This window comes from Pezoporus occidentalis, unplaced genomic scaffold (assembly GCF_034315485.1).
Source record: "Pezoporus occidentalis ecotype Australia unplaced genomic scaffold, CSIRO_AGI_Poc_V1 ctg162, whole genome shotgun sequence".
Lineage (NCBI taxonomy): Eukaryota > Metazoa > Chordata > Aves > Psittaciformes > Psittacidae > Pezoporus > Pezoporus occidentalis.
The window spans coordinates 1327608-1342413 of NW_026913447.1; the positions used below are offsets into that span (position 1 = coordinate 1327608).

At 39.9% G+C, this 14806-nt stretch overlaps 1 protein-coding gene across 2 annotated transcripts in view; it reads left to right on the plus strand.

The window, feature by feature from the left end:
- RAI14 (retinoic acid induced 14) overlaps nucleotides 1-14806 on the plus strand; it is an 87462-nt gene that overhangs the window by 36153 nt on the left and 36503 nt on the right. The window lies entirely within an intron of this gene.

A 14806-nucleotide genomic window follows, 5' to 3' on the forward strand; every position in this document is an offset into this window, starting at 1 on the left:
GGCAGTCAGGTGAGTTCCCGATGACTGGAAAAAGGGAAATATAACCCCAGTTTTCAAGAAGGGAAAAATGGATGACCCGGGGAACTACAGACCAGTCAGTCTCACCTCTGTGCCTGGCAAAATCTCGGAGCAGATTCTCTTGGAAGGCATGCTAAGGCGCATGAAAAACAGCAAGGTGCTTGGTGACAGCCAGCATGGCTTCACTAAGGGGAAATCCTCCCTCACCAATTTGGTGGCCTTCTATGATGGGGCTACAGAACTGATGGACAGGGGTAGAGCAGTTGATGTCATCTACCTGGACTTGTGCAGAGCGTTTGACATTGTCCCGCATGACATCTTTGTCTCTAAATTGGAGAGACATCAATTTGATGGATGGACCACTCGGTGGGTAAAGAACTGGCTGGATGGCTGCGCAAAAAAGATCTGTGGTCAATGGCTCGATGTTCAGATGGAGACCAGTAACGAGTGGCGTCCCTCATTGGTGCTGGGACCGGTCTTGTTCAACATCTTTGTCGGTGACATTTACAGTGGGATTGAGTGCGCCCTCAGCAAGTTTGCCGATGACACCAAGCTGTGTGGTTCGGTTGATACTCTGGAGGGAAGGAATGCCATCCAGAGGGACCCTGACATGCTTGTGAGGTGGGCTGATGCCAACCTCATGAAGTTTAACCATGCCAACTGCAAGGTCCTACACCTGGGTTGGAGCAATCGCAGGCACAGCTACAGGTTGGGCAGGGAAGAGATTCAGAGCAGCCCTGTGGAGAAGGACTTGGGGGTGTTGGTTGATGAGAAAATGAACGCAAGCCAGCTTCAGTTTGCGCTCACAGCCCAGAAAGCCAGCTGTATCCTGGGCTGCATCAAAAGGAGCGTGACCAGCAGGTCGAAGGAGGTGATCCTGCCCCTCTACTCTGCTCTTGTGAGACCTCACCTGGAGTATTGTGTGCAGTTCTGGTGTCCTCAGCATAAAAAGGACATGGAACTGTTGGAACAAGTCCAGAGGAGGCCACGAGGATGATCAGGGGTCTGGAGCACCTCCTGTATGAAGACAGGCTGAGGAAGTTGGGGCTGTTGAGCCTGGAGAAGAGAAGGCTGCGTGGAGACCTCATAGCAGCCTTATAGTATCTGAAGGGGGCCTATAGGGATGCTGGGGATGGACTCTTCATTAGGGACTGTAGTGATAGGACAAGGTGTAATGGGTTAAAACTTAACCAGAGGAAGTTTCGATTGGATATAAGGAAGAAATTCTTTCCTGTAAGGGTGGTGAGGCACTGGAATGGGTTGCCCAAGTAAGTTGTGAATGCTCCATCCCTGGCGCTGTTCAAGGCCAGGTTGGACAGAGCCTTGGATGACCTGGTTTAGTGTGAGGTGTCCCTGCCCATGGCATTGAGGTTGGAACCAGATGATCTTAAGGTCCTTTCCAGCCCAAACCATTCTATGATTCTATGATTCTGTCTTTGCACTTCTGAAATTTTTCCAGCTCTAATGCCATTTTGGAGAATGAGAACAATGCCGCACATTGGTGCAGCATTGAATAAACAGCTTGAATGTACAGTTGATATACACTCCGTAGTTGCTCTATTTTCTTCGTTATATCTTACTTGGTGATTCCTAAATCTTTAGTTTCATAGGGATTGGGATGGGTGTCAGGAAACATGGATGCTTTTCTTTGCTCACCCTTGTAGTCACTTGTCTTCTTGGTTTCTGCTGCTTCTCTAGATTTTCGTGTTGATGTAGTTAAGTGTGCTTACTGGTATGGAAAAGGATACTCAGTGTATGCTCCTTAAGTGACTGCCAGGACCCTGTCTCTGTTGCAAGCAAGGTATTATTACATAGGGGGAATTGTATAATGGTGATGTTAGAAAAGCTGTGGACTATTTAAATTTCAGTCAGTCCCCAGTAATTTTCCCTTTCTAGCTTTGTCACTATGAGAAATGAAACTATTGCTGCTTCTCATTTTTCCTCACTTTTCATGCTAGAATCAGTGTATTTTTCTGCTAGAAGCTGTCTTGAGTTGTGGTTGGATTTTAACTACCTATAATAAAAAGTGGGGTTTTTTTGATAGGACTGTTAGACATTGCATGCTTAGTTAAGGCATCTGTGCATGGCTTCTTAAATGGTGCCCTGAATATAATGAGGACAAGAGTGATAACAATGTACTGAATGGTTACCATTAATTTCAAGTGATTTTGTGAAATATTTTAATAACTGAGGTATTGATGACTTCTAGTGTGCATTTTTGAGTAATCAAGGAAGAGTATTTTACCTGTTATAGGTGATAGCTCCAGTTTCCTTCTTAGAATTTATTTTCATTCAACGTTTACATAATGCAAAAACTTTTGCCACTTACTGTATGCATATTCTTAGTTGATGTGTATCCTCCCTAGATATTTTTAAAGGGGAAGCTCTTTGAATTTCCAATACTCCTTTAAACTTCTTTTCTATCATTTGCATGTTATTTAAGTGTGAAGCAGTAATAAACCACAAGTTACTTTTGAAGTTTATAATGGCAAACTTTTTTGAAGCTATATTGCTGCAGAAAGGTGTAACAAGCAAGTAGTTCATTATACCTATTTAGCTGAGCAGTGTTCATAACAATAATGGTTGATGCATTCATGAAGATTGTAAGATCGATACACATTTATTTTTCAAGAGAAGGTTTAAGAGTATTTAACTTGGAGGCTTCTAAAAACCTCTGCTTATTTGTGTGATACCTTTTTAACATAGCTAGCCAGATGGATTCAGGGAATGCTTGTGCATGTCGCATATGTCTAATGCCTTTCCTTCTCCTGGGACCAAACTGCATTACATCATATTTTATGATTACAAGACAGAATTTTAGTGGAACTTGGCCATATGGTTGAGTCATTTGTTCTCTTCAGTTTTGGAAGGATTACACTAGCATCTTCAAAAGACTGTTAAATTTACTGGGGCTTTTTAACCCCTAAAATGCGAAACCTTCTGCTGTCTCTGGCAATGAAAATTGCCTCATCTTCATATTATTTAGTTAATTATTTAATTAGCTTATTATTTATATAATCCTTTACAGTTATTAACTGAATCTGTTAAAGATGCTATTACAGGATGAAAAAAATAAAAAGATGCTTGTATGTTATTTTGGGTTTCCTGTCTCATGAGATGGAAGGGACCCCCAAAGATGTGATGTGGATTCCTAGAAGAAACAAAAAAATCCAAGAAACACACGTTATCTACGTTTTTGTCATGACTCACAAAGCTCTTGGGCATTTTCTTCCTTGAAGAACTTAAAACCTGTTAGAAATCCCTGTTCTCCTGCTCTCACTCCACACTTTCACATAAATTATTGAAAAGTGTGTTTTGAAAAGGATGAGAATTGACTGTCCATTTGCTTCTGGGAGCAGTCTGAATTGACCAGTTGTTTATTCATAGTTATTGCATTAGGTGCACTCCAAGAATACAGTATAGCCTTAGTGTACCACCTCAATCTCTGAAATGTATATAAACATATGTAATAGGGAACGTGACTAGGGATATTTGTCAGGTTGCTCTGCTTGTAAGGATCAAAGGGGTAGGGTGTCTTTAGGGAAGCATTTTATAAGATTTCTATTATTATTAGGCTTTTCTCTCTCATGTCAGCCACTCCCTAGACCCTGACAAAGAGGTTATGGGTGTAACAGGGATGATTTGATGGTGGGAAATGGGCTGATAGCACAGCAGGCCCACTTATTTTACATGGGATTATGTGCTCTGTCTCTAAAGAGACCAGGCACTGTACTGTCCTTCAGGATTTTATGCTTTGTGCATCTTTTCATTGTAAATTTTTAACTCACAGTGGCTTTGTATTTGGGAGGTGAAAATCTCTAGGTTGTTCAGCTGCTGAACATATTATAGAAAATGTGCATGGATCTTGTGAAGAAATCAGAATATAAACTAAGCAACCCAAGTAGGGTTTCTAGATGTAGCAGCAACAGTATTCCTCACAGAGGGGGATCAAAACTATGACACACAAAGCATTGGCAGTACTTATCTCTAACGAGGAGAGTAACTTAATGACTGTGGCATGCAAATATAATCCAGCCTAGAAGTAATTAATAAGAGCCAAGTGAATCTTTAATTAAACAACAAAAAAAAAGAGAAGTCTGTGTGTGACTTCTGTCATATTGTGTGAATAATCCTCGCGTGTTTGGTGAGGTGCAGGGCATCCAAATTAGCAAGAGCACTATAGGAGTAGCACTTAATGCTCTCATAAGTTGCACATGGATAAGAATATTCAGATGAGAATGGGAGGTTTATTTATGTGTAGACTGGTCCATTAATACTGGACTGCGGTGGTTCTGCCAGGCAGCAGATAGCTTAATCACTGTTTGAACAGGCAAGAGCTAAGCCCCAGCAGTAGCTTGGGGTAGCCCAAACTGTGTTTCCACCACTGCTTGGAGATTGGTGTGGCAGCTCTGGCTCTCGCCAGGTGGAAGGTGAGGCCATCCACGCCTATTCAACAGAAAATCTGCATAAGAGCTGTGCATGTTATTATGCATCACTGTAAAGAAATGGGGCTCCTTCTGCAAGTGAGGCCCAAGGGAAGGAATCAGAGTGACTGCCTGCTTGCTCTTTCTCTCCTTTTACTTAAGGCCTGCCACGTGTGTGCAGTTGAATGTTCCACATAGAGTGATGCATAAAAAACTTGTCTGATTCTTGGTGCATGTGATGTGGAGGATAAACACTGTGGGAAGATGTGTGTGAAATCTCACATGCTCTTCTCTGGCTGCTAAAGTGGATTCTATTTTCATGCAAAACAATTGCTTGCTTTCCCAATTTTTTAAATCCAAATGGGAATCTATCTTAGGTATAACTTTCCTGTGACTCTTGGATTATCCCTTATTGCACCTGTGGAAGTAAAAGCAGCTGAGCTTAGTTTCCTGCTTTAATACTTGATTTTGGAGATTGACAAATATTAGATCTAGAGGTCAATCCAAACACAAACATCTATCAGTGGCCTCATGAAGATCAGACAATGAAACTTTTTTGCCTTCTTTTGTAGTCATGAAGCACTTTTGGAGATAGAGTTGAGCCCTTGAAGACTCCAAACAAAATAATTTCTTGGAACAGGGATTTCTCTCTATGTATGCACTGTGTTTTGTTTGGCCTTGTCATGGGTTTCAGAATAGAAGGCTATAACCTTGTAACAGTGGATATGTCCTTTACAAGAATGACAAATTCAGCTATAAATAGACTGTTTTTCTACTCTGAATAGTTTAGAGATTGATACATGTTTTGTTGTGAATTCTGAATTTGTATTGCTTCCTACAGTGACATTCTAGTAGATACAAAAAAAGAATGTGAAGTGGTTCTAAAAACAACCATCTAAGATACTTTCTGGTGCTTGTGGAGAATATTAAGATGATGGAGGTTTGTCAAGTAAATACTTCAGTCTTCCTGGTAGAGAAAAAAAAAGGGGAACCACTTTAATTGCGAACTGTGCTATCATGTAGATATTTGTAATATAAAAATAAAGTGACATGATGGCTTGTACCTTATGAATACATCTTACAGTGTAGTAATAATGATCAGTTAATGTAATTTTGGATATTGCGCAATCCTGCTTGGCGTTGAATTCTTTTTTTCTTGTTTGCAGACTTCCTAATTTGCTTGGGAACTCTATTCCCCTTTGCAGAATAATGGGCAGCAGCTCTAAATTTAGTGAAAGCCAGTTTACTATGCAGAAGTGGCAAGATAAGCAGCATTTGGAGAGGTTTAGCAGTAGACAGGGGGAAAGATGGAGCCATAGGACTAAAGTGCCAGTCCTAGCAAGTGAGGTGATGTTGCAGTTGAGTGGGTTCCAGCCCAATGGTTGTACATTTGCCTATCTGAAAGAAAGAAGATCCAGCAAGTATCTATGTTCTCTGACTAAATTTACTGGTCAGCAGAAACTGGATGGTGTTACCAAAACTTCAGGTAGATGTAGTCAGATTAGATACTCATACAAGAAATAAGTGGTACTGAATTTAAAAACAACATTGAAAGCAAGCAGGCAGTTCTGTTAGTGTCTCAAACCAGAATGTTCTGATGTATGTATGCCTTGGTTATTGGTCACACTCTGATCTTCGCAGAACATTGTACCTAACACACTAGCGAGGAATGCAAGATAGTCAACACAATAGCTGAATAAACAAACTGTTTGCATAGTTGGCGTTGTCCCTGTATCTTACAGCCTGCTTACCTCTGAAACACATTTAGCAGATAAGAGGTGATACTAGATTGTCCAGCCAATTTCACTTTAAATCTCATAATTTCACTTTTTCTCAACTGACTGTGAAGCAGTTTTGCAGCAGAAATCCTGAAAATTTGAAAGACCTTATGTGAGTTGCTATTTGACCTTGATACATACCTAAAATCTGATGTTTCGGTAGTTTTTTGGTCTTAAACTTTATTAGAAAACGGTCTTTTCCATGCATCTCATGCTGATTGTAAGTTTCTTGTTTACATATTTTTAGTAAGTGTAAAGAAAACCTGAGGATTCTTGAGAAATGTGTGGGGTTTTTTAAGTCTATGTTTTGGCACCCCATGGATTTTTTTGAAAGAAAAAGCTGCCATGTGTCCAGCAATATAGAGAAGTTCCGTTAAGATGTATTTTAGTTTTAGTAATGTTTACTGAGTAATTTCAAGATGGGTAGAACAGTCATCTGAGTTAGTTCAGGTCTTAAGAACTATGTGAAAAGGCAGAACAATGAGAGATGGTCACTTCAGAGAAGATTGATATAGATCTTTTATTTTTAAAAAGTCCCTTGTGTTTTTAACCTGTGTTACGATAAACATTGCTTCATTTATACAAATACACAGAGTTAATTCTTCACTTTACTTTCTTCTGTCTTACTGAGAATGATGAATTGCATGTGGTGTTGTTACTGTTATACCCTTCGCTATCTCAAAGTAGAGATTAATCTCCAGTTGCTGTATTGGTGATGTGTAAGGTGATAACAAACGGGCAGTAGCTGGACTTACTGTCAGTGCTCTGGGGGGTATGTTACTGATGATTTAGATCTATGTTTTCTTATTTTATCCTAATGCCTTGAATGTTGTGAGCTTTTTGCTCATCACTTCCTTTGTCTCCATTGGAATGAAACTGGTTACATGAAAACATCAGTAACTGCTTAAAGAAATTATAAATCTTAATGTACATAGATATGATGTTAACATGAAATCTCACTGTTCCTCAAATGCAAAGATTGATTATTTTATCTTTTTAAAAGTCTTAAAAGTAGTAGCTGGAAGAAAAATACATTGTGGCCTTTACTAGCATGTGAAATGAGCAGCATATATGAGCTGTGTGCATCTCAGCCCACACAGAACTCTACCACATGCCTCTAAGCTCACTAGATGCACGTTAACTGTATTCCTTGGTCTGGGTGGACTGTGTCATGCTCTCCCTTGGAGACTTCTAGACTCAGAGTCTCTTACTCTTACAGAAATAAATCTTACAGCTGAGATACAAAGAGACTGCTTATGTATGCTTTATTAACTATGCAGATTCCGTGTACTGGGCTGTGACTACTGTGCCTTTAAAGTCAGTGAAATTGTGAAACCAAACACAGGTTTGTAAAATAAAACAACAACAATCCAAGGGGGAAAAAAAAAAAAAGGCAAAACAAAACCAAAACAAACAAGAAACTATCAGCAAAACAGCAAACTTGCATTTCTTCCCGTTCTTTTAATTTCTCAAGCCTTTGAGCACAGCTCACAAGCTGCATATTACAGTCATTATTTAAGCAAAAACTGTACTAACTTTTTCCTACATCTCTTCTCCCCATCCCCCAAACCTGCAGTCTCCGATGACCATTTCAGTCAGGTCATCTTTCCCCTTCTTTGCTGGTGAAAGACCCTTTCATTTCACAGCTTGTGGTCCCCTTTTGCCAGGAAAGTTTCCAAGCAGCCTCACTGGCTGACCGAAGCGCCCTGCTGAGTGACTTGCTGTTCAGTTGCATTATTCTGGGGTTCAGCATGAAAAAACATCTTGCTTGGATAATAATCACTTCTTTATCTACAGAGGCTACCCAATGAATGGATAATTATCAAGGTTTACTGACAATCTACCGTTAGTCTTTTGTTTGCAGTCCTTGTTCATTCACTCCAACTCTTCCTGCCTTCCCCATGGTGCTTTTAACCTCCGGTTCAAATGGAATTCATGGTCTGACAGAAATACAGTCACCAGCGTCAAACAAACGTTGTGCGTTTTGTGTGGACAGTTACCCCAGCTGTGCACAGGAGCCCAAGAAGCAGAGAAGGACAATGCATTAACACTTGTGGTTGTAATGCAAATTACTTGCATTACTGCTGCTGTTTCAACCTTTATAGAAATGTGTATGTAAGCTCTGTAAGTTGCAAATGTTTTGTCTTCTTATGTAAATAAAATTAGTATTATTAGCTGTCGGTCACCTAAAACAGGGAACATGGATGGTCAAGTGAAGCTGGAAAAGACTATTTCTGTTGTAGGCAATTAGCAACTTGTAGATGATATCACTACGAATTACTTTGAAAACCATTGTCACGCTTTGTTTTTGACAACTTAATTAGAGGTCAAGACCTCACTTGTGGTGAAGTTAATGAACATAGCATCTTTTGGCATGGCCTTCAGAGTGCTGCCCAGTGGAGTGCAGTACAAGAGAGGTCAGCTTACAATGCCACTGATGCTATGTTTGCACCATGGGCAGACTTTGAAAGGTACAGGAAAGAGCTGGAGCTACACCAGTTGAGAGAGACCTGGGGGACAGCAGCTTCTGGCATCTGCTGACCTCTGAATGTCCTGGGAGCTACTGCCACAGGTTTGGATAAGATGTTGCTGATAAGCTCAACATCCTGCTCTCTCTGCAAGGGAGATTTCTACTCCAACCAGAGAGGCTTGCTACTGGCAAATACAATGTCCAAATGGGGGATGGAGGTCAGGGAAAGGTGTAGCCTACTTACCCACATACCGCTGACCCTAGGTTATAACTTTTTCAGAAGAGCCATTCTTTTGAGAAAAGCCATCATCTTTTGTTTTCACTTTGAGGATGTTTTGTCTAGTCCATGCATTATCTACAATGGGATTGTTCTTAAGACTCTCTTGGGAAGTCCAGCACATGTGGACTTTCGTGGTTGACCTTGTGATGCAGTGGTGTTCAGTGGCTTTGCCATGTGATTGTTCGTGACGCCAGGCTTTAAGTATTCCTTTCCTTTTCAGACAGCGAGTTGCTGAGTTTGAAATTACTAGGAATTTGCTACTCAGCTTCCCTGCAGTTCTGATTTCAGGGCAGATAACTCTGTCTCCAGTAGGTTTGCAACAATGCAAGGTCACTTAAATCATCTCCTGTAGGCTGCATGCCAAAGATAAAGAAACAAAGTTGTTGTCCAGTTAATGTTTGCTCAAGTCTTTGCACATGGAAAACATTGTGTACAAGTGCTAAGTAGAGCTACCAGCTCTCCTAATATGTTGTTATTTCTTGCATGACATTTACCGATAATCTCAAAGGCAGCTGAGGCTTAATATCCTGATGTGATGGTGTTGGAAAAAGAATGGGTACCTTTTATATATTTTTTTAATTATTGAGCTTCTGTTCTAGAAAGGAAAATTTTCACTTTGTGATAGAGAAAGCAATATGTAAAATGGGTAGTGCAAGCGTTAATTATTAAAAAAAAATAGGCTTTGATATGAAGGTTTCTCTTTGGACTCAAAACAACCTGTCAGTTCCTCAACACACACATTGTGATCCCAATAATGGAGGACTTTAGTGGAAAGTTTCATCCCCAAAAATAGGGTAACTACTCTACTAGTATCTTGCAACCATAGAATTATCTCTGGGTTTGCAGAGGAAATAACCTGCGCATAGATAGAGGAAGTTTAGAGGAGACAGATAGCTGACAACTATCAGTGCAACTACTGTTGGTAACTGCTGCTGAAGTGTGTGTCTGTGGTGGATGGAGCTGCAGTTTTGAGAGTTCAGCCTATCTTGACAGTGATCACTGAAGGTGGTGTGAGCACTCTGCATTGGGCTTGAGTATCGTGCCCTTTTTAATCACTAATCATAAACTGATGATGTTAAGTCAAGCCCATCAGTTTTCCGCTGCCCTCTGCCTTACTCACTCCATTAACCTTCACTCCAGTGCGTTGTGCAGGAGTGGCTTTCCATCTTAAGCATGGCTAGCTCTTTCCTGCCAACTTTTTTTTCAGGTTCCTAAATGCTTAAATATGGAAAACACTTAACCGTTAGCAGAGAGATGTGTCTGACTGAGGTCATACAGCATGATTTCCTATTTGAAAAGTGAAAATTTAAGACTAAAGAGCATACTTGAGAGGGATGTTATATTTCAGTGAGAAGTGTAAACCCATCTCTGCTAAGCCACCTGATGTTTGAATTTTATCTTACCATCCTTTCAGCTATCACTGTGTTGTACTTGTGATTCCTTGCTTCAGCATGGCAGGTAATTGTTGCAGTTAGTGTTAATTAGGGATGATGGATTGCATAATTATACTACCATTAACAGGGAAAGATTCACTGTTCTTGAGCATGACTGAAAATTCCTTGTTTTATCCAAAACCTTGCACTTCTTGATCTTTAAGAAGCTTTAATTTGCTTCTTCATATGTAATGCCCATTGTTGCTACCTAAATTCAGCAGTATGCAAATGCTAACTAAAAAACCCAACACCATAAAAAAGCAAATCCACACCCCACCCCCAGCCTCAAGAGGTACTGAGTGAAGCACTGGTTTTCCTATATGAAGCTGAAACATGTCTCTTGAGCTGAGTTTTGCATGTGTTCACAAACCATTGTTATTGTGGAATGTTAATTGTTTGAAGGAATTGTTGATAACTGTTTGGCTTGTGGCCTACAGAAGCAGGGGGGGAGAGTGGGGTGGGTGGGTGGGGATAAAGAAAACTCACATTAGCAGTCTTTTCCAGGGTCAGATTCTTCCAAATTCATTATGTGCGTGTATACCTTTACACTGAGCTGGGGGGGGGTTTATTTGCATGTTACTTGTATAGCACCATCTGTCATGCTGGGCTACTCATTTAGTTATCTTGCAAAATTTGCAACGCTCTTAACACAAAACAAGTAAAAACCAAAAAAACGCCAACCCCTTAGCTTTATTGTGATGAAAAGTATCTGCTTAGCTGCTTGAGTCTGCTTTGTTGCTCTGGTGTTATACTAGAGATGTTTTTGAAGACCCTACTGCTAAGTGTATTAACCTTCAGTTTGGTGTGCCCTGTGTGGGTTTGCTCAGCATGTTACATGTCTAGGCATCTCTGACATGAAAGGAAACATTCATTTATACTACCTGAAAGAGTGGTAGTAACAGGACTGAAACTTGCCATAGGCTATTTGGTGGATGGTGCAGTGTTAAGTGGATGAAAAGTGAAAGTCAGTGGGTGTAGATAAAAGCAAAGGGAGAGTGCTGAGGGAGCCTAGTGATAGAGGGAGCAAGGGAAGATCTTGTGCTGAGGAGCCTAGGATGTGACACAGGGACAGTTGAAAAAGGAGCCTTACACAAACGTTTGTGCAGCCTGGATAAGTGGAATGGGACAGTTTATGAGGTTGCAGTGGAGGAAGCTTGATGCAGTGGGTTTATGAAGTTATGGTCTCCAGTTATGCTGACCACCTCAGTTCTTGCAGTACTCTTGCAGAAGGGAGCATCTCTTGTGCATGTTTTCCAGGAAGAACAAATACTGGTGCTGCATGACAAACGGCAGTTCAGGATGGCTTTTACACTGAACACTATTAACCATAGCTGGGAATACCCTAACCAGAAGTTCAGAAATTGTATGTAATGCAACCGTCACTGCCCCTATTCAGAGTTCCACTCTGGGCAGCAGTAGCTGTGCAGTTTTTAATTACATGAGGCACTGTGAGAGCCCTATTGACTTAAATACCTCCTACTTGCTTGCCAGGTCCTGGGTACCAGGTCTTTCTCGGTATCATATGTATTTTCTTTCCCTTTTTTTCCTGAAGAGGGTGGGTGATAGGGCTACATTTCACTATTGGAATGGATGTTTCTGAGAATCCGTTGCATGCCATTTATTTTATTAGCTGTATCTTTAACTTCTGGAATGCACTTTACAAAGCTGCTGTTTTGAACACAGTGGGGAAGAAAAAATTCAGTTCAGTCCTATCAGGGGAATACTTGAGCAACTATTTAAGCTTGCATAGTTAGTTATTCAGTGTGATTTATCCCTAATTTAATTTTGAAAATAAAATTAGGTCTGTAAATAAATTTCTATAACTTGCATTATAGCTAAATGTGTATAATTTTGAGAAAGCTTGAATATGAAATTGACATTTCATCTACAATAGTGAGATGTTCATTAATGCCCTGGAATGGAATCTTTATTGCTTTAATGAAGAAATGCATAACTTTGATATGGGCAGTACAGCATGATGGCTTTTAAGCATCTTATGTAGACCACAGCCATTTTAGTTTATAAATGAGCATTACTCTGCTGCACAATGATGAAGAGAAACTGCTTATATCCTTTTGTTTTCCAGTAGCAAACCAAAATTGCTGGTACAATTTAACAAGTGTTAAAGTTGTTATAATATAGAATCATAGAATGGTTAGGGTTGGAAAGGGCCTTTGAAAGCATGCTATTGGAAGCATATTAAATATGTGCCAGTCTCTAAAATTATGCATTCCTTAAACAACTCTGAGTCACAGCGCTTAGAAGAGACACTAATTAGACATAAAACTGAAAACAGTGGTCAAAAATAACTACCAAATCCTATCGTAGCCTTCAGCTTCTACCACTTTGCTCTAAGCAGGAAAAAGAATTAACAGCTTTATGTGAAAAATAAGGAAAGGTACACTAGCAGCCTTTCCTTGACACTGAGATGAATTTGATAGAACTGAGTGTTTTCAGGGTCCCTGCAAGAGACTCTGTCACTTAATGGTTTGTCCACATTCAGTTCTGTATAATTCTTAAATATGAGGAAATCTGTTTGGCTGTAGAGATAAGTAGGAAGAAATTTTTTAAATAAGGCATCGTCAAATCTCTTTAATTATGTTTGTGTGTGAGTATTTTTTGTTACCAAAAAGGGTATGGTTGAAAACTACAACTACAGTAAAGATGAATTAAACTCTCTGTTCATGTAAGAGGCTAATACCACGTGTCGTAAATCTTTTACTATTTACATAAAGATGGCATCATCCTCCAATACAGTCACTTTCAGAACACCCCATCCAATATCTTTATATTTCCTAGGGGCAGCTTCCACATACTGAGGAGTAATTAGGGAATCTCTTGGGTCTGGGATGTTAATGACAGTGTAATTATAGACAAGGATATAGTTATCACAGCAGCTTCTCACTGACTTTTGATCTTGGCTCTTTCTTGATTTTAGGAGTTGGCATTACTGTGCTAGCTTTCTTAGACTAGAACACTGCATATTGGATTATGTTAAGATTTCAGTTTAATAAACTGCTTCTTGAAGAAGCATTTTTGTACTAAATGGCCATTTTTGTACTAAAACACTGAATGCTCTCCTGAAAGCTGTTCCACCAAAGATTTTCAGCAGGTCTTAATCTTAACATTTTCCCATAGCTTATTCTATTTCGTATTTCAGAAGTAAACTGGTTTCAGGTCATGAGAAAATCTTAAATTGGGTGTTATGTTTCTCTTTCAAAAGTATGGGTTAGTATTGGGTTAGACGGGGGCGGGGGGAGGATAAGTGTGTACGTGTAGATTAACATTACCTGCCATGTCCTCCTTTCTTTTCCAAGATTAAAATGCAAAAGAAACAAGAAAGTAAGTGCAGGAGTTAGATGCTACCAATGCTATGCTACCAATGCTTTACAGTCATCTTGGTGATTTGTGGGTAAGGGTGATTCATCAAATACCCCGTATCTTACATGACTGAATAATAAAACCCACAGAAACAGGACAAACTCAAAAACTGAAAGCATAATAAGCTGTCAGACAAACAGTGTTAGCTTTGAAAGATTTTATTTGCAAGTAAAATACTTTTTTTGTAACATCTGCTTTCCATAATAGGCTGCTTTTAAAGCATGAAACTCCCCAGATGAGGAATATACGTCTTTCATTTTAGGTGGAGCTTGCTGCTTGGTTGGCCACTTATTGTCATGGAGTCTAAATACTGCTAGAGGAAACAATTTTTTTGCTGATGTAATTAATGCAGAATGCTTTCCTCCTGTTTTGATTTTCTGGGTGTGCACAGCTTGTGGAGTTAGTTCCCATCAGTGTGCACCTTGTACACTTCTCGCAAGTCCAGACAGAGAAACATCAAATCTTTTGTTCAGCTGGAGGCAAAAGTCTGTGTAGAGCATCAGGAGAAAGTGAGATTTTAAGTTCAGTATTTCTCAAGGAGTGTATTAATATGAGTTTAGTCATTCTGAAAGTTCTGTAGAAATTGAAGGCTAATGAATGGTTAGTCATACTGAAGATGAGCTGACTGATGTCAAAGAGAAAGCCATAGTCTGTTGAAGATACCTCTCCTGCCTGTAGCAGTGTGATAGCACTAAATCTAAATGCAGCTATTTATTGCACCAGATTGCTGTCTTCCTGAAGACTGGGTCCAGACTAGGAGGCATGGGTGCAACTTTGATTCCTTTTCCAGAGCTTGTTTTGCTGTGACCACATGGGATACAGATGGTTAAGTGTCCTCTGTTTTCTTAGTGTCTTTCTAGATCCAGCTTAGAGGTCTGGTGGAGGAAACAGGCCATGTCCTAAAGTTCACAGGAGGAATCCTTACTTTAGGAAGAAGTGTTCTTTCCCTGATTCAGCTGATGAGAAGGATCAAAAACACTTAGTGGATTAAGATTGGGAAGAGCTAAATGTAGGGTGGTCAT